We start from the raw sequence: 19,148 nt of genomic DNA, 5'->3' as shown, positions 1-19,148 counted from the left end.
CTACAAAAATGTTTGACAACACTTTTTGCTTCTGCTAGACTTTCTCTGCTCGAACAACACATCACGATGTCTTCTACATAAGCCTGCAGGTTAACTTCCACTGCCACCAAATACCTGCGTATTTTATTGCTTTCGTTTATCGCCATGCACATTGTTTCGATGAATATACAAAACAAAAGTGGACTGAGAAGGCATTCCTGACCCACAGAACGCCTTACGTGAATGAGGGCTCACAAATATGTATTCACAATTAACGTGTTGTGCAGTTCTGGTACGCCAAGGTCACTCCCTCTCTGATGATGGAACCAACATTATTATGATCTATTACGACAAACAAAATATCATACGAAACACAATCGAAAGCTTTTTCCAGGTCTATCTGGATCCCCGCAACGCCAAGTAACTCTTCGTCACAACTCTCTAGCACGCGCAGCATCTTGTGAATGTTCGAGCTAATAGTTTTGGCTTTTGTTCCATAAGAATGGTGCTTGCCAGATAGAGAGAAGTAAACGTTGATTTCTGAAACAGTATCCCGACCAATGACCGGTGTCACCCTGAGGTGGAAGGGCTCCTTAGTCCTGGAACCTTCTAGCTTCTACAGCCCTCTTGGCCCTGGCGACAAGTTGCTGGTCTTCCGGGTCCTCGAGGGCGAGTTTCGCTTCCCACGTTTCGGTTAGGTCTTCGTTCGTTCGTCCTGCTTCATCATCAGTCGAGTGTTGTTGCAGATTACGTCTGGTAATACATTGTCATACAAGAAGCAAGTGTGCCAGGGTGTCCGGTACGCTGCAGAGCGGGCACATAGAGCTATATCTGGTTGGGCAGAGACATTGCATTAGGGCCCCATGTGTGTATGTGCTGCTTTGCAGGCGGCTCAGTACCACGCTTTCCTCTTTTGTCAGTTTTGGGTGTGGTCGAGGGTATACTCGTCACTCCAGCCTGTAATGCTGGAGTAACGACGAGTAAGTGTTTTGAACAACTTCCGTCTCTTCAACGACGGGTCGAATGTCCTGTGGGCAGGAGGCAGCCCGGCAGACGTGCTCGTGGGCAGCGGTGTGGGCCGCTTTATTTCCCTGCAGATTCTCGTGTCCTGGTACCCATAATATACAAGTGTATGAGAATGGAGTGCTTCGCTGTTTCAAAATATTGATGGCATTGGCTGGGATACGGCCCTTTGCAAAATTCCTGCAGGCGGCTTGCGAGTGGGTGAAAATAACCGCGGCGTCTGTACATGTTGTGGTAGCTAGAGCGATTGTCGATTCTTCTGCTGCGTCTGAATTGAGTGCGTTGACCGTGGCCGACGCCAATTCTCGGCCTTGAAAATCTACGACGCTGACAACGTGCGCGCTTCTATGCGGATACTTGGCCGCGTCAGTGTAGCGGGCGTCTGGGTCTTGCTTGAACTTTCGTTGAATAGCGTCAGCTCTAGCCTTGCGCCTACTTTTGTGGAAAGTAGGATGCATTTTGCGTGGAATAGGTGCGATGGACAGCAACTCTCTAACGTACAGCGAGATGCGCTTTTTCCGGTCGGCATCGGCGATGAACGTGTCGCTATAGTTGAGGTACCGGAGCATCGACCTCCCCGTGGGCTTCAGCTTGAGCCTCTCGAGCTGGCTTTTCTTATGCGCTTCAATGAGCTCTTGCCACGTGTGTGGACGCTCATCTTTAGGAGACGTGTGGTAGAGGCCGTTAAGGGAAGTCCCAGGGCTACTTTAGTGGCCTTTTGTATCATGATATTAAGTTTTTCAACCCAGAAATTATTTTATTGACACCTTGGAGGCGTTCCGCCAGAACCTGCATAAAAATACCGGTACCGGGTCCCGCTCAATGGGCTGAGAGCCCTCCAGGCAGAGTAAGCTTCACCACTGGGGCGACGCGTCACAGCCCCTGGAAGCACGCCTGTACCCTGTTTAGCAACCGGTGGGTGCCCGGCCGGCACTGGAGATCGACCCCCACACCTCCTGTATCAGAAACGGACACGTACGTGCATTGCCACTGCTACGGTTTCATAAAAATATTGTAGTCAAAATTGGTCAGCGATATGGGCCTATATGATGTCGCCAGTTTAAGCTTTTCTACTTTGTCTGTTTTAGGAATTAATATCACATGCGCTTTGTTGAAGGAAGGCGGCAGAGCTTTCTGTTCGAATGCCTCATTGAACAGCTCAGCTAACACTGCGCAGAGTTCTGATTTAAACGTCTTATACCACGCCGCAGTTAGGCCATTGGGTCCCGGAGGCGTTCCGGGGTTCAAATGACCAATCGCGCGTTCCACTTCCCCTTGCGTTATTTTGCCTTCTAAAAGCTTTTTCGTATCGTCGCTAAGCCGCGGCATACGCTCAAGAAACTGCTCTTTAAAACCATGCACATACGCTTTTCGAAATGCAAACAGTGATTGATAATAAGCAGAAAAGGCCCGTCCAATGGTTCTATTGTTGCTCACAAAATTTCCACTGCAATAAACTCTGTCGACGTGGTTTCGACATTCTTGTGCTTTATCGAGACCCAACGCCCTTTTAAAAGACGTCTTCCCCGCGACAAGATTATTTGCTCGAGCGCGAAACCCAGGAACCTTGATAACACTCTCTGTCATACTTTTCTAATTTTTCTTTCACATTGCGCACCTCGTCTTCACAGGTCCCAGGCTCTTTGCTTTCGAGAGCTATCAGCTGATGCAGTGTTTTCTTCAGACTATTCTTTTTATTTGCGCTTTGAACTTGAACCCACTCGATCTGTCCAGCGCTTTCATTTTCACCTTCTGCTTTAAACATTCCCATATTTTTGATATATTTTCCTTTTTTTCAGGAGAACTGCAATAATGGTCTCGTTCACTGCTTCCAAAATTGGTGCATCCCTTAATAACATTTCCTTCTGTTTCCATAAATCCCAATGAAAGGCCTTACACTGTTTTTTTTTCATGCCTGTGCATGGCACAACAAAATAATGATCCCAGAAGGACACTATCTCAAACGAAAATTAGTGACACATAGGAGAAAAATCTAGGGACAGGTATATGCCGTCTACACGTGCATGAATATTGCTTGAAATCATCTGTACATCGCTTTTCGATCTGCTACGACACATTCATACATATAATTCAAGTCATTTTCGTTAAATAATTTGTTTAGCAAATGCTTTTCGCAAGAACGCCTGTGTTGTTGGCTCTAACGTGAGCACTTAAAACACAGTTGAAACCTCTTAAAAAACCGTCTTATTGCAATTTTACACTGAAACAGGTCATAAAAAACTGAGCATGCTCTTCTACACAATTCGGCGCTTATATGCATATTACTCTGAATTGGGTGGCACAATAAACAAAGTCGCAATAAACAATTTTGCCTGACTGCCATAAAAATACACTTTCACAGTAAGGTCTTGCCATTTTTTCACAAAACAAACACAACGCGTAGACGTTCCTATCACATGGCTAACGACCACATAATATCGGTCAGTGAAATGGCGCACCATGCTCCCTGTCTGCTCTTCTCCATCTACCTTGGTTTCCTGAGTGACTAGGATGTCTATATCTCTGTCTGTGACCAACCTTAAGAGCTGACTTTGCCTACGCCTAGCCGTTAACCTTCTGCCCTTAAGTGTAGCTATGCTGAATGGCGGAGTCAGTACCATGTCGATTTATTCGCTAAGAAGAGTAGGCCCGGAGCATGGTGCTTACCTTTCACGACCAGCCTTCAGCAAGCCGCCTCCAGCACCATTCTGCTTCCCAGCGATTTTTGCTTTGTCCGCCAGTCTCCTGTCGGTAGAGATTTTCGGCTTAGGTTTGAGGCTAATGGCCTAAACACGGTACGGCCGCACGCCCGGTTCCACTCCGTTTTTTAGGACCGTTCCGGTTTTCAGCCGGTTTGGAGACGGAGGCTGTTCACGGTGGGGCCGCACGAGCGGAATGCATGAGCACGCTGATTGGCCGACGCGATGCTCACGAAGTGCTGGCAATCGTTCGGCGAAACAGAGGTGTTAGCTGGCGACTATTATCAGCAGACGACACAAAACGTACACTTTTGCCCTTGCTGGTTTAATTTAAACAAAGTACGTGCACTGTTACGTTCTGTTCTACAGCGGCATGAGTTGCATGGTTGCGGTCGTGGACGCTAGAAACTCTACCGTTTCCACACACGTTCCAAACCAGAATATTCAAGTAGGCACGCTGACGACGATCAGCCATCGATCGCGAGGTTACAGACATGTAGGTGCCTTTGCAGGCGGCTGCTGGCTGTTGGTAGCCGACGCCCCATTCAGCTCCCCAGAGTCGCAGAGTGAACGTTTTAGGTTGGCGTTGGTCACACACAACTCATCCTCGTTGTCCGCCGCCGTCACTCCCTGACGCTCCGTTGTGCCTCCTGCCACCACTGAAACCACACCCATCTCGACCCGCTCAGGCTCGACCCCTAACGGGGCGCTGGCCGGTGTAGTCGAATGCTGGAAAGCCTCCGGACCTTGGGTTTGTCTTCCGGCACCGCCCCTTCGATAGTCTGAAGGACAACTGGGCTTCCAACACCTTTGCCGGCGTCCTCAGTCTCGGTCGCATCCATGACGAGCTCAGACATCGCCGCATTCATCGCCGGCCAGTTGCACTGGTGTACGTTCTAACGCACTCGGCTTCGACGTGTTCGAATCGTTTGTAGCTTGACGCCGCTTTTCAGCTTTAGAAGGGCCGTTCTTGTAGTCTAACGCTTGTCGGACATTCGCGGAACACGCCACCACTCACCTTCACCACCTTGCCGAAAGCGTCGTCCGTACATCTTCATCGCTCACTCTGTACGGCAACCAGTGTATTCAAAGCCGCACCTGCTGGACCTGTGGGTCGACAACGACGCAGCGCCGCCCCTTCACTTGCAGCTTCTTCAAGGCGAGCAGGCGTTTCGTGGGAGGAGCATAATTGAAGGCCACCGCCCACACGTGGTTGACCTGGTACGCACCGAGGCTCACCACATCCGGCAGGAGGCCTGTTGGTGTCAATGCATCTTAAAATCTTCCACCTTGTATGGCCTAGCACGTACAGTACTCATTTATTGAAACAGAAAACTCGTAGCGCGTGGCCGCTGGTGCATGTGCCGCCGCTCGTGGGTGCTCGCAGAACCAGGATGTTGCATTATGGTATAGAGTGAGGGCAAGAACAGCTACGGAGCCGGCTTACTCCTTCCGGTCACTAAAGAAATGGCATTTAGTTATCAAAGTGCGCACTGCGAGCGTGGCGCTTGAAGGCCCATGCGCTTCTGCATGCATGCAGCGTGAATTGAGTGGACGGTGTGAACCATTCATACTCTGGCGCAAGCAGATGACGCTCTTGATCGGCGCCCTTCGACAATGAGGCACGTAGGCAGCACACGTAAGAAACTGGATAACGCTAAAATTTCGTGCCTGGAATGCGTTCGTAGACAATATAAACAGCTGCACAAAAGCATATAAAAGTTGTCAAGCTTTTTGTCACGACGAAAAAGAAAAGCACCAGCCACTGGCCTGTTTACGTGCAGCACCAAAACAATGACTTAGTACTTTGTTGTCTCGCACCAAGCAGTCAATAGTGCGGCTATTCTGCGTGGCAAGCATTTGTAGAGCTGTCGGCCACGGAAGAACGTGTGAGCTTCTCGCATTATTATTGAACAATATATACCCCAGCTTGCCCTAACGACGCTAATACATGATAATATTTCCATGTTGCATGAAGGCAAGCCTAGCTGCCACTCATTTTCTTTCTTGCCGAGACAGAAACCCCGAAGTAAACTTTCTATGTTTTTGTGCACAAGTTTATCATGTCTACGAACACACGAAAGGCGCAATCTCCCGAGTCCTGTGTCTTACTTGCACAGCATGCGTACCACATCGCCTAAGCATGCAGAACGAGAGGGTCGTCTACTGGCGCGGCAATAAAAGCGGTGGGCAGCGGCGAGGCATTTCGGTCACCATGCGGATGTGCGTGTAGAGTTATAGTAACTCAATGTGCGTTAGCCTTGCAGTGCTGCATTGGCATTTACGAAGAAATCAATGCAGTGGTACCCAATCTTCGCTCACGGAGCAGTGATTCCCGTGGTCAAGCACCACCGCTATTTAGGGGTCGTCATTGATCAGAACCTGTCCTGGTTATACAAAGCATGTGACTGTGCTGCGGAACAAACTAATCAGTTTTGTGTATGTTCTTTGTGTTATAGCAGGACTGAGATGGGGCCCTTCAGAGAAAAGTCTTCTGCAGTTATACAAGGCATTGTTTGTGGGCTATATACGATACAGATCACCTGTACTTTCCAGCATGCGGGCAACGTGCCGTCGTATTTTAGAGAGCCTTCAGGCACGAGCACTGAAAATATGCCTTGGCCTGCCACGGTTCACGTCAACCTCTGGCACTATAGAGGAGTCCCGCACCTACCCTATACAGGTTTACACATCCTGTGAGCCTCTTCCAATGCATCTTCGTCTGCTGACCCGACGTGCACAACACCCGTTGTCTTCGCTACAAGTGGACCGACCAGGCTGTACCTATTCGCGATGCCTCGATACGCATACACACATGATCCCTTCAGGCTTTGCACCTGCTGCAATCCCTGCAGTGCCTCCATGGACATTGACTAAACCACTGGTTTGACTTCATATACGTGGAATTTCATATAATTCGCGTGTTTCTTATATTGCCCTCAAGGAACTCACCTTGGCACATTTGGATGACTCATACAGTGACTCTGTGCACATTTACACCGATGGATCCGTAACTTCATTCGCTTCAGCTGCAGCCTTCGTGATCCCTCAACTCGGTATTTCCCGACAGTACAAGTTAGATCACAGGACATCTTCGACAGCTGCAGAACTTGTTGCTATACAGGAAGCCATAAAATTTGTGAACGACCAAGCACCGCGTAAATGAACGATTCTGTCTGATGCAAAATTAGCGCTTCAAGCTATAATTCTTGCTCAAGATGAGGCCAATTTTACGAGTTAGCGTTAGGAACACACAGGAGCGGTCACTTGATTACACTCTAATGGATTCCTCGACACTGCGGCCCGGTCGGCAACGAAACAGCTGATAGCGAAGCAAGAGCGGCAGTATACAACGCTCCTATGTACGTCAAAGTACCGTATTCGCGAAGTGACGTCAACACATTGTTGAGATCGCTCATGTGCGAATGCGCTGCCACTTACTGGTCGCTACCAGATCACCGGAACAAGCGCCTGCGGAAAACAGACCCCAGTATGACTTTTCGTCTTCCAGATAAAATCAGCCGAAGGCATGCTAATATACTGCGCCGGATTCGCCTGGGCGTCGCCTTCACTCGCCACTACACCCACCTAATCGGCCGTGCGGACAGCCCGAATTGTGAGCGCTGCTAAGTGTGCGAAGCTTTAGCTCACATATTTTGTGACTGTACATTATACGTGGCGCAAAAAAATGCTAACTGCTACGTTGGCAAGCATCGGACGAATGCCATTAAGTGAAAGCCACATATTGTCAGCAATGAGTGACCAAACAGTGTCATATAATGCTACAAAGGCTGTTTTAGACTTTATAGAAAGCACTGGACTAGATACCAGACTGTAGGGTACTATGCTAAGTGGCTACTGTACATACGCACCACATCTTTTTGTCCCCATCACCACCCTTCATTCCTCTTTCCTTCCCTTTCCCTTATCCGCTGTGTAGAGTTGCAGGTTAGAGCGAACTAGCTCAGGCCGACCTCTCTGCCTTCTAATAAATTCTAACTCACTGAGTGTGCCACCCTGGCTGAGTACACATGCTGAACTACAGGCCGACAATTTGGTGACCGGAAGGAGTAATCCTGCTCCGTAAGTGTTCTTCCCCTCACTCTATAACACAACGCAACACATTGTTTCTACCTCCACCCACGAGCGGCGGCACATGTACTGTCGGCCAGACGCTCCGAATTTCCTGTTTCAGTCCGTCAGTACTGTACTATCGGCATCAAATGAAACCCTTACCGTGGAGCGCGTGTTTCAGGCATTAGAAACAATATAGTGTTTGCCGTCCAGTCATCACCATTGACAGGCGTGCACTTCCGGTTCGGCAGCACTGCGCGATCCCCCTATAAAGTGCGTTATCTCCGTTTCTGCCCCAGTTTTCGTATGTTGACAACGGTGGCAATCGTGGGCCTATTTGGTTCTATCACTCACAATTCCTAGCTTTTACTTCAGCGTCGCAGTGCAATCAGTGTCTTGGCAAGATAAAACAAAAAGAGAAATATAATCGGCTGGCGGTTGATTTCAAAACGATCGTCGTATCTCGCTCGACAGCGCTGCTTCACTTGCACTTTTCTTTCAGAGAGTGACCGGAAAAGACTTCACTCTAACTGGAAATGCTGAGCGCGTCTTCGAAACAGAAACCACTAATTGATTGATTGATATGTGGAATTTAACGTCCCAAAACCACTATATGATTATGAGAGACGCCGTAGTGGAGGGCTCCGGAAATTTAGACCACCTGGGGTTCTTTAAGAAACCACTAATTGTTTCACTTTACCGGCACAAAGTGAAATAGCGTGATATTGCCAGCATTGTGAACCAAGTATTGTCTACTATAAATAGAATTTACCAGGCATTCCGTGATTATGGGCTCCACGATGACTAACCGTGCTACAATACTCGCCTTCGGCTCCAGTCGTTTAACCTCTGTATTTTTTTTTATTTCGTTCCTTTCAAACAGCTTTACTATACCTGGAACAAGAGCAGAAATACCGCACAATAGGGGGATCGCGCAGTGCTGCCACACCGGATGTGTGGGCCTGTCAGTGTGAATGGCTGGTGAATGGCACGCACGATGCCATTGATAAGGCTTGTGCCATGTGCTCCGCTGTTCGCGTTTCATTTGATGCCGATAGTACACCACCATGTAATAACAGGGTGTTGATAAGAAGTCATCGTCAGATATTGGTTCGGCGTATCTGCGCAAGAATGCGTTGGGTATGCCATCTGGTCCACTAGATGACTTTTCTCGCACACTTATCAACAGTGATAACACGCCGTTTTGACATATAAAATCCTCAGGAGGGCAGGCTGTAGGAACCAAGGGATAACTGTCATCGTGCGGTGCGGAAAATACTGAATGGAAGTAGTCGTTTGCCTTGTCGGCCACTAAACGGGCATCGGTAATAAGAGAATCATTATGTTGGATTTGTTCTAGTTTACCACTTTTGGAGGCTAGATAACGCCAAAATTTTTCCGGGCTTTCTTTGATGAAGTTTGGCAGCGTTATTCCAAAATATTTGTCTCTAGAAGTCGCCAGAGCTGTGGAGAGCTCAGTCTGCAGCGTCCGTATCTGCTGAACACTTACGACCTGTTTTTTTCTTGCGCGTTTTAGTCTTTTTTTTTTTCAGTGTATTACGTTCCGATCAATCCAGGGACTTTTGCGCCGTGACTTGATGCGGCGTAAGGGAACGTGCTTGTCAATACAGACCATCACAGTTATCTTGAATGTTTCCCAAAGCGTTCGTGGATCAGTATCAGAAATATTGTCAACAAGCTCCCACAGTCTGTCAAGTAAAGATTGATCATCAGCACGCGTAAAATTTTTGATTGTTTTAAGTACAGGCCTATTAGGTACACACTTATCAAAATCGCATGTAAGAAGTACTATTTTATGGTCCGATACTCCCGGCTCCAAACTTAATTCATACTCGGTAAATGCGTTTCTTAAGAAAACAAGGTCTATTATTGAGCCGCTGTCACTATGTTCATGCGTGATGGTGCGTACTACTTGTTGTAAATTGCATGCTAGCATTATATCCACCAATGGGCAATCGAGCAAATCAGTAACATTTTTCCGAGACCAGTCGAATAACGGTAAATTAAAGTCACCTGCCATTATAATTTTTTTATGAACCAGGGAAGACATTAACCTGTACAGAGAAGATAAGTACTGAGATGGCGATGAGGGCGAATGATACGCAGCGCACACTGTAAGAATGTGGCCCCAGCAGTTGACTTTTAGAAATAAACCTTCATGTTCATCAATTTGGGGCAACAATGTAGACGAAAACGTGTAGACGAAATATTATCGCTACGCCACAACCGCGGGAAACGCGATCGCGGCGAAATATCTGGTGCGAGGGACCGATTAGCATATCATCCGTGATCCCCTCGTGAAGCCAAGTTTCTGTTATGATTGCTACATGCGGGTCGTATTTCAGAAGCAGATCTTCCAGTTTATCAATTTTATTTACAACACTGCGGAAATTTGCATTTAGGACACGCAGCTGCCTCGAGTCACGCTGATGTATCTGTCAATTGGTTTTCCGTGACCTAGGAACATTAATGATAACACGGCAGTTCTTGGAATCATCCCACGCATAAAGGGTCCCATCAAGTTTCAGCTTATCATGAATAAGATATGGTTCCTTGCCGTTAGCTTTATCATCCTTTGCTGTTTTCCACAAAAGCTTACGCTTGCGCAGCGTGGCTCTGCTAAAATCGTTTTGCACAAATATGTCTGTGCCTTTCAAGTTCTGAAAGTAAACAATAGCTGGCCTTTTAGTGGCACTAGGCCTTCCAATGCGATGGATTCTAGCGACAGAGCTGCACTTCTGTTTAAGCTTCCGTTCGAAAATGCCGTCTATAACCTTTCTTCTTAAGCTTTCATCGTTTTCTTCGCTGTCCTCTTCAACGCTAAAAGTTTGTCGAGATCATTCCATCGAGTGTCGAAATTTGCAACAGTATTTTCAGTCATTGTTAGTCGTTCTCGAACATCAGTAAGTTCCTTTAAAATGGTTTCCTGGCCACTCTGAATTTTCGCGAACATTTCCTCAAGGGTAGGACCTGGGTTCTCTTCCACGTCCCCACAAAGAAGAAGCACACATATACGCAAGCAGTTTTGAACATACAAGACACAGAACCGTGGGCACGGCAAAATAATCAGCATTGGATCATCGCAGTGAAGTGTCGACACGGTTTCACTAACCTGTGTGGTGAACAAAAATTTCTGGATGAGCGACATGATTCCCGCAGCCTCGCCGTGCCCACTGGTGAACTGCAGCCACGGTTGATCCTTTATAGGTTGGACCGATGACGTCACAGTAGCTGGAAGACCCCAGTGCGGAAGACTAAGGCTGCGCAGCTGTGGTTGTTGGGGCAGCAGCAATGGTTGATAGCCGATGTCTTCGATGTGGTAATCTTCTCGACACGTTGAACCCGTGCACGCGCCTACTTGAGTTGCGCAGGCGTATTCATCCGCTCCAAATACCGGTTTGGCGCCGATACTTGCGACGAAAAGGCAGACCTGTGTGGTGAACAAAAATTTCTGGATGAGCGACATGGTTCCCGCTGCCTCGCCACGCCAACTCGTTTGTTTCGCACCGAGTGTAAAAAGGGAAACATGGTATAGTCAAATTCCTGTTAAGTACGGCTAAAACTCACTCTGAATAGAAAAAGAAACAGAGCAGAGTAGTCTCTGCAGTTGAATTACTGTTTAAGGAGCATGCGTGTGTTAGATTATTTTATTCGGTGAGGTTGTGTAAAAACAAATAAAATCAAAAGCCCTAGAGTTTACGTCATAATTCTTCAGCAGATGTGGACATCTTTCAAATTATTTTTGACAAAGACGACGACATCATGATAGGTTTAATTTTCTGAAGATGATATATTTAATTTTATTCTATCTATAGATATGGCTATCTTACTCATTCCTTCGTGGTCTATAGAAAATTGTGGAAATATGCAATGCGGTGAAGAAGCATCATTATCATAGTCATGTCAATGTGAAATCGCAAATTCTCAGCTTGAGACTTACTTCTTGCATTTGGTGCCCCAAAGTTTCCAAGCTTTTGTACTACCCTTCCCCAGGTACTGCATTTGCTACAGTGTCAGTGACGTTGATAGCTGCATCTCTGTACGTTTATAACCCTTCACGTGAAAGCTTGCTTGGCGTTTTTGAGAATAAACTGACACTTGCTCTTAGTTGTCCGACGCTCATTCATTGCGATTAATTGTTCAATACCACCACGGTTACAACACACAGAACTGAGAGAAATAGACGCTGTACATTTTTATAAACGGGTTTTCAATATATGACGAGAAGGAAGGGGAAGGGGCGAAGCTATCTTTCTCCCGGCGCCGCTTCTCAATTGACGAGTTGCATAAATGCCTACAACAGTGGCAAAGCCCCGAAGTGTTCAAGCAACGCTGGGCTAAGCTGCCGTTGTGCATGAAAACAAATTTTAAGAAACACGCAAGAACATACCGATCGTGCGAGCGAAAAGAAATATTAATGGCAGATAGACATTTCATTTCCATGTCAGGATTTTGTGTATTTCAGGATTTTCTGTGACCCAGGTGCTAGGCATGCCAGCCAATTGCACGAAACTGCTCAGGAACAATGGTGAACCTTGGCTGTTTCTTGAACATATGTACAAATGGCGCTGTAGAAACTCTTTTCTTAAAAACGTGTATTGATTGCAAAGGAAGTAAGGAAATGGCCACTGTAACAAGGTCGTCACGCGTATTCGGGAAGCAGTCTTCTCAAAATAGACAACTGTTCGTAGCGTGCAGTCGTGAAAGACGAAGACGACGTTCTGAGCGGACGCGTTTTTCATGTTCTCCGCTTCGAAGGATTTGTCGGCCATGGGCCGAGGTGCTGCTCAGGCTTCAGCCAGCGGCAATGAATACCGTGTTGTACTTCCTCGCCTTCCCACCGGTAAGCTTGTTTTGGACTCTGTTTTTCTACATGCGGACTTATCTGGTCGCCCCTACCGGTTCAAGATTTTAGAGATGCTCTTCGGGACATCATTGACTTGAAGGAAATAAGCTCCATAGGTCAATTTCAAATGTCTCATGTTTAGATGGTCACATGCAAGTCAATGCTGACGAAAACAAAGTTGGTCACAAGAGGCGAATTTTTCGTCAAAAGTCGTCGATGCCTCGTTATAGACCCGGAGTCCACGGAAGTGAAGCTGAAGGTTATGTGGCTTCCTGAGCGCTTGGAGGACGCCTATGTGTGCGAGGCACTGCAAGCTTTTGGGAAGGTCAAGACAATATCACAAGAAAGTTGGAAAGTAGCGGACATGGAACAAATGCGGACGCTAAATAAGGATGTTGTTTTGTCTCTTGCTGATGGAGTTCGCATTGCGAATATTCCTCATATTCTCTTTGTCTGCGGAGTGCAAAGCCTCGTCCTGATACCTGGCCACCCACCACTTTGCCTTCGGTGCAGTAAGGTTGGACACATCCGTCGAAACTGCAGGACCCCTCGCTGTGACAACTGTCGACGCTTCGGTCATTCGGCCGAAGATTGTGTTATGACATACGCCAACAAGCTGCGACAGCACACAAAACAGCCAGATGATAACCTACAAGAGCATATTATGGATGCCACCGAGGTTCTGGACGCAACGGGAGACACTCCGTCAATGTCATATGCTGCAGGCTCTACCACAAGGAATCCAGAAGAGGAAAGAAAATCACTCGCTGTTGACACAGTTGAAACTTCTGCGGGCAAAGAGCCAAGTGAATCATGCAAGGAGCATACTCAAAACGACTCCACACAACCCATAGCACAAGTGGAAGTTCCTAGGAAGAGTGCTGTTGCACTGACCCATAAAGAATCCGAAGAACCACCAGTACAAGATAGAGACTCTAGGCTGGATGCCGCAGAAAGTTCAGCACCTGCTTGCGCTGCAGCTCCGCAGCAGCTTTTTCATCATGGTGCAGTGTCGGAAGATGATATGCAGATCTCTACGGATACACCAATACTGAAATGTCGTGCATCCTCCAGCTCGGATTCAAGCAAAGGAAGTGACCCAACGTCAGTGACTAGGGAGTCACGCCGTCGCCGAAAGTCCATGCCAAAGGGGAAGTGTCACCGATCCCGATCTAGGAGGCCTGCTGGGTGCTCACGGGAAGCCTCAGCGCCAACTCTTGGGACTGATCAAGAGGGACAATAAGCGAATTAGAAGGTAGTCACCATGACGCAGTCTGAGCGACTCATATTTGCCACCTTGAACGTACGCGGTCTTAGGTCTTCACAGAAACAAGCACAGCTCCGTAAACTTCTCAATCGGAAGCGTCTCGACTTTGTCGCCATCCAAGAGACAAAGATTGAGAGCGAGGAAGAGACCGAGAAGGCCCTGCGACCTTTTCTGTCTCAGTTTAATGTGTGTGTCTCACATGCTAAAGGTTTATCTGCAGGCTGTTGGTTGTTTCTGAGAAAAAGCCTACCCTGTTCAGCATTCTGCACTAGTGTTGATGAAGAGGGCAGGTATATATGCTGTGATGTTTTGTTGCAAAGAGTGCCATGGAGAATTATCAATATATATGCGTTTAATGATGTTCCGAAACGACTTGAGTTATTTGAAAAAGTGCGTAATTTAATTGACGTCGACAGATGCACGGACTTATGGGAGATTTCAACTGCGTATGTGAAGCTATTGATCGTTATAATTCGTCTGGAAAAAGAGACAGGAGTTGTGAGCTTTTATCCGGTATTGTAGATAATGCAGGACTAATTGACATCGGGGTCTCGAATCGGGCAACAGCATATACAAGAGAACAAGGCAGCTCCCATGCTCGCCTTGATCGGATTTACGTGTCCTCATCACTCCTATCTCGTAAAATTTCCTGCAGCCCCGAAGCTGTATCATTCTCAGACCATTGTATTGTCATAGCGCAAATTGGTGAAAATCGTCACAAACAATTCCGTCCTCAGTGGGCCCTTTGAAAAATGAATGCGAAGCTCCTCTGTGATCAGGAATTTATGAATCGCGTCCAGATGGCATTGAGGCAATCTTTTTCGATTGGTTTTCATATCTTCGCTGCTTGGAAGCTTTTTAAACAAGAAGTTCGTGCTATAGCTTTAGAAATTGGGGCTGTTAAGTCTTTCTATAGAAAGAATGATGAAAAGATACTTTTTAAAAGTCTTTGCAATCTTTATGAGATGGAATGCGAAGTGCCGGAAAAGTACATCAAAAATATTGAGAATATTAAGTGCTAACTACAGAGATATGATGCTGCTCGCTACCAAGGGGCACGTATTAGATCTCGGAACCAGCGCACTTTAAATTCTGAGCAACCGACGCGCCAAGCTTTACTTGATGAGCAACGCCATGCGATTTCTAAAGTTATTCCAGACTTGTACTCTAACGATGTGCTCATAAAAGATAACGGAGACATTACTTTGGCGTTCGAAACGTACTAAAACAGCTTATTTAGCTCTTACTCCGATGATCTTGATGCTCACCTCAAGGCTAGTTTTGTTTTTCTTGTGAACCCCTTGAAGGACAATGATTGTGCAGTCATTAATGGGCCCATTACTATACAGGAAATCGAGCAAGCAATCGACAACTTGCCTTTATTGAAAACACCGGGGCCTCATGGCATCTCAGGCGAATTTTACAAAGCTTTCAAGAAAACGCTTGCTCCTATATTGCTGAATATTTTTCAGATGAGTTACGACATGGATACACTCCCACAATCTTTTTGCAAAAGTCACACTGTGTTAATACCCAAAACAACTGACAAGGAAAAACTTCGCTTCGTCGAGGGCTACAGACCAATATCGCTGTCAAATGTGGACTACAAAAGTTTTGCAAAAGTATTAGCAAATAGGTTGCAATTTGCTATTACGATCCTCATTGGGTCTCATCAGACATGTGGGATTAGAGGTCGATCCATACAAACTAATATACGTGTCGCTCGAACAGTGCTTCAATACTGTCATGGTTCTCAAAAGCATCTTGCAATGCTACAGGTAGACCTTGCAAAAGCTTTTGATCGTGTTCGTCATTCCTTCCTTTTTCTCTTCTCGAACAAGCGAATGTTGGCAAAGTTGTTCCTAAAGGCGTTAAATTATGCTATAATGATTGCTCAACTTGTCTGATAGTTAATGGTCAACTCTCTAAGCCAGTTTCTATTCGCTCTTCTGTAAAACAGGGATGCCCGATGTCACCTCTTTTATTTGAACTTTATCTAGAACCACTGTGCTTAAGCATAATACAGTCGAGTTGCATTCGTGGCTTTAGAATATTAGGCAGTGAGGTTAAAGTATTGGCTTATGCAGACGATGTCGCATTCTTTTGCACAGATAAACCAAGAATCGAAAATGTGGTATATACAATTGAAAAGTTTGGCGTAGTATCAGGAGCTCGTTTAAATGCCTCTAAAAGTTTAGGACTGTGATTTGACTTGTGGGGTAGCACACCGAACCACTTTGCAGGGACTAATTGGACAAGAACTCGTCCAACATACCTCGGTGTACCATTGCATGTATATAGATTCAGTGCGCATTGCTGGAAGGAACGCGTCCCTAAGCTTGAACGACAGGCCCAGACATTTGTGCCCTATCGACTTTCGATATTTGGGAGAGCTGAAGCTTGCAATGCTTTCTTAGCAACAAAACTTTACTATGTATTGCAACTTATTCATTGCGCAAGATTCTATATACAACGCTTTCATCGAATTTTCGCTACTTTCATATGGTCTTCGACTTTTGAGCCCATGCGTCGTGATAATATATTCAAGAAAGTTAGTGAGGGTGGGTTAGGACTAAAACACCTTGATCTATGACAAATAGTGTCCCGATTCTTCTTTTTTCGAGAGAATTCCCATCCTGTAATCCGTTCCTTCTTGCAGGTTACACTTGTTGATTGCTTACCAGATTTAATTGTTTCATCGAACTTTTCCGAACGCCCATGCTTGTGGGGATTCATGCAGGAGGTTTACCTCGCAGTTCAGTTCCTTAAAGCTCGCTTCTCTGTAGAATACCTGTACACAGTATCGCGCAAGGTGCTGTATAAGGACCTACTGAGTACACTCTTCCCACCTCCATTATACCGTTCACTCTACGCCAATCTTCCAGGTCACGATGTGTTGAAGCGAGTGCGCAAAATGTACATTCCACCGAATTCAAAAACATTCTTCTATAAACTCCACTCTGAAACATTGGCGGTAAACACATGGTTAGAAAGAAAAAGTATTTTCATTACGTCTGTTAACTGCCGTCTATGTGATGTGCCGGAAACGATTGAACATTGCTTTGTTAGCTGCAAAGATGCCATACTGTTTTGGGATGTCCTTCAGCGAGCACTGAAAAAACGTTTCGTCATTAATTCTCACACAATACGTTATCTTCTGCCAGCAGCGCTTGATGAAGTACCATATGATATGTTTTTCCTCATGGGTATGCACAGCTTGTGGAAGACACGAATGCAAGACCGCAATGTAGAGCCCGCCACCTCTTCAAGCGCACACTTCATTCCAATGGCTATCCACCTGAAAAACATATACGACGAGCTAGACTTTAGACCGGACTGGTACTCCGTCTTAGAGAACTGTTTGACCTCACCCCTTTTTTGTTTGTATAACACAATGTGAAGAACTCTCCATGTGAAGAACTCGCGCTGTGTTAGGCGTCTAGTGTTTATGAGTAACACTTGAACGCTTACTCTCGCGATTTGATTGTACTTTTTTTTCGCTTGATTTTGTCATGATTGCCCAAGTACTTTAATAAATACCATGGTAAAAAAATGCAGTCGGGGCCGAGTGGTTAAGGCGATGGACTAGAAATCTATTGGGGTCTCCCCGCACAGGTTCGAATCCTGTCGGCTGCGCAGATTTTTTTCTTGGGGTGAAAAAAATTGTGGAACTGTAAGGCTTGCTCGGAGGCTGATTATAAACGCGGCTAATTACAGCGCGTTATGCAGGGCTGAAATAAAGTTTTTTTCATTCCATTCAATCAAGCTAGTAGCATTATACACCTAAGTTTTGCATTTCGTGCAGTTCTCGTAAATTGCGATAGCGCGCATACCCTTTTGGACGATGGGAATGCATACAGGTCATGTGGCTCGACAAAGACGTCATCTCTGAAATAGCAGTAGCTTTATTAAATGTTTGAATATGAGCGATGTCTTATTGTCACACCGTATCTATAAAAAAGTATGTGTTGTCTAAAAAAAGACCTACGATAAGAGGGTGCTGTTATGCTACAATATAATAGCTTAATTACTAAGCTTGGAATATTCTGTAAAGGTGATGAGGCGCTTTAACTTTCTTATGAATTATTTATGAACTCATTCAACATTCAGTTCTTTAACCCAACGTGTTGCAAACACATGGCCGTCACAGCAGCTCCATCTGTGTGTAAATAATGGAGAGGGACCACATATTAGAAGTACATATTAGAAGTATATATTAGAAGTATATACAGTTAGCAGAGCGTGGTTTAGATCTACGAACTTCAGGGTTATGGGCCCAGCACGCTTCCACTGCGCCACTCTGCTGCACTCTAGTTACGTGAGAAAATGTGCAGTAAGAAACTGCGCACTTATCCAAAAGAAAATAAAATTAGCAGAGCGTGGTTTCGATCCACGGACACCTGGGTTATTGCCCCAGCACGCTTCTACTGCACCACTCTGCTGCATTCTAGTCATGTGGGAAATGTGCAGTAAGAAAGTGCGCACTAATGCAAAAAGAATATAAAATTAGCAGAGCGTGCTTTCGATCCACGGACCTCTGGGTGATGGGCCAAGAACGCTTACACTGCGCCCCTCTGCTGCACTCTAGTTACGTGAAAAAATGGGCAGTAAGAAAGTGCACACTATTGCAAATGAAAATAAAGTTAGCAGGGCGTGGTTTTGATCCACGAACCTCTGGGTTATGACCCAGCACGCTTCCACTGTGCCACTCTGCTGCACTCTAATTACGTGGAAAAATGTGCAGTAAGAAAGTACGCACTAATGCAAAAGAATAATAAATTAGCAGAGCGTGGTTTCGATCCACGGACCTCTGGGTTATGGGCCCAGCACGCTTCCACTGCGCCCCTCTGCTGCACCCTAGTTACGTGAAAAAATGGGCAGTAAGAAAGTGCACACTATTGCAAGTGAAAATAAAGTTAGCAGGGCGTGGTTTCTATCCAAGAACTTCTGGGTTACGTGCCCAGCACGCTTCCACTGCGCCAATCTGCTGCACTATAGTTATGTGAGAAAATGCGCAGTAAGAAAGTGCGCACTAATGCAAAAGAATATATACTTAGCAGAGCGTGGTTTTGATCCATTGACCGCTGGGATATGGCCTCAGCAAACTCCCACTAGGCCACTCTACTGCTTTCTAGTTACGTGGGAAAATGTGCAGTCAGAAAGTGCGCACCGATGCAAAAAGGTATAAAATTAGCAGAGCGTGGTTTTGATCCACTGACCTCTGGGTTATGGGCCCAGA

At 46.1% G+C, this 19,148-nt stretch overlaps 1 non-coding gene and 1 pseudogene across 1 annotated transcript; both read left to right on the top strand.

Moving 5' to 3' along the window:
* Positions 1-12,536: 12,536 nt before the first annotated feature.
* LOC142817569 (uncharacterized) lies at positions 12,537-13,885 on the top strand (annotated as a pseudogene).
* Positions 13,886-17,463: 3,578 nt separating this feature from the next.
* TRNAS-AGA (transfer RNA serine (anticodon AGA)) lies at positions 17,464-17,545 on the top strand. Its single transcript has one exon. It is a non-coding gene; the product is annotated as a tRNA-Ser (tRNA).
* The last annotated feature ends 1,603 nt before the right edge of the window (positions 17,546-19,148 follow it).

The sequence above is a fragment of the Rhipicephalus microplus genome, chromosome 5 (genome assembly GCF_043290135.1).
Source record: "Rhipicephalus microplus isolate Deutch F79 chromosome 5, USDA_Rmic, whole genome shotgun sequence".
NCBI classification, from domain to species: Eukaryota; Metazoa; Arthropoda; class Arachnida; order Ixodida; family Ixodidae; genus Rhipicephalus; species Rhipicephalus microplus.
Note: the sequence above shows the minus strand (reverse complement) of the source record. Positions and strands in the feature narration are given on the sequence as shown.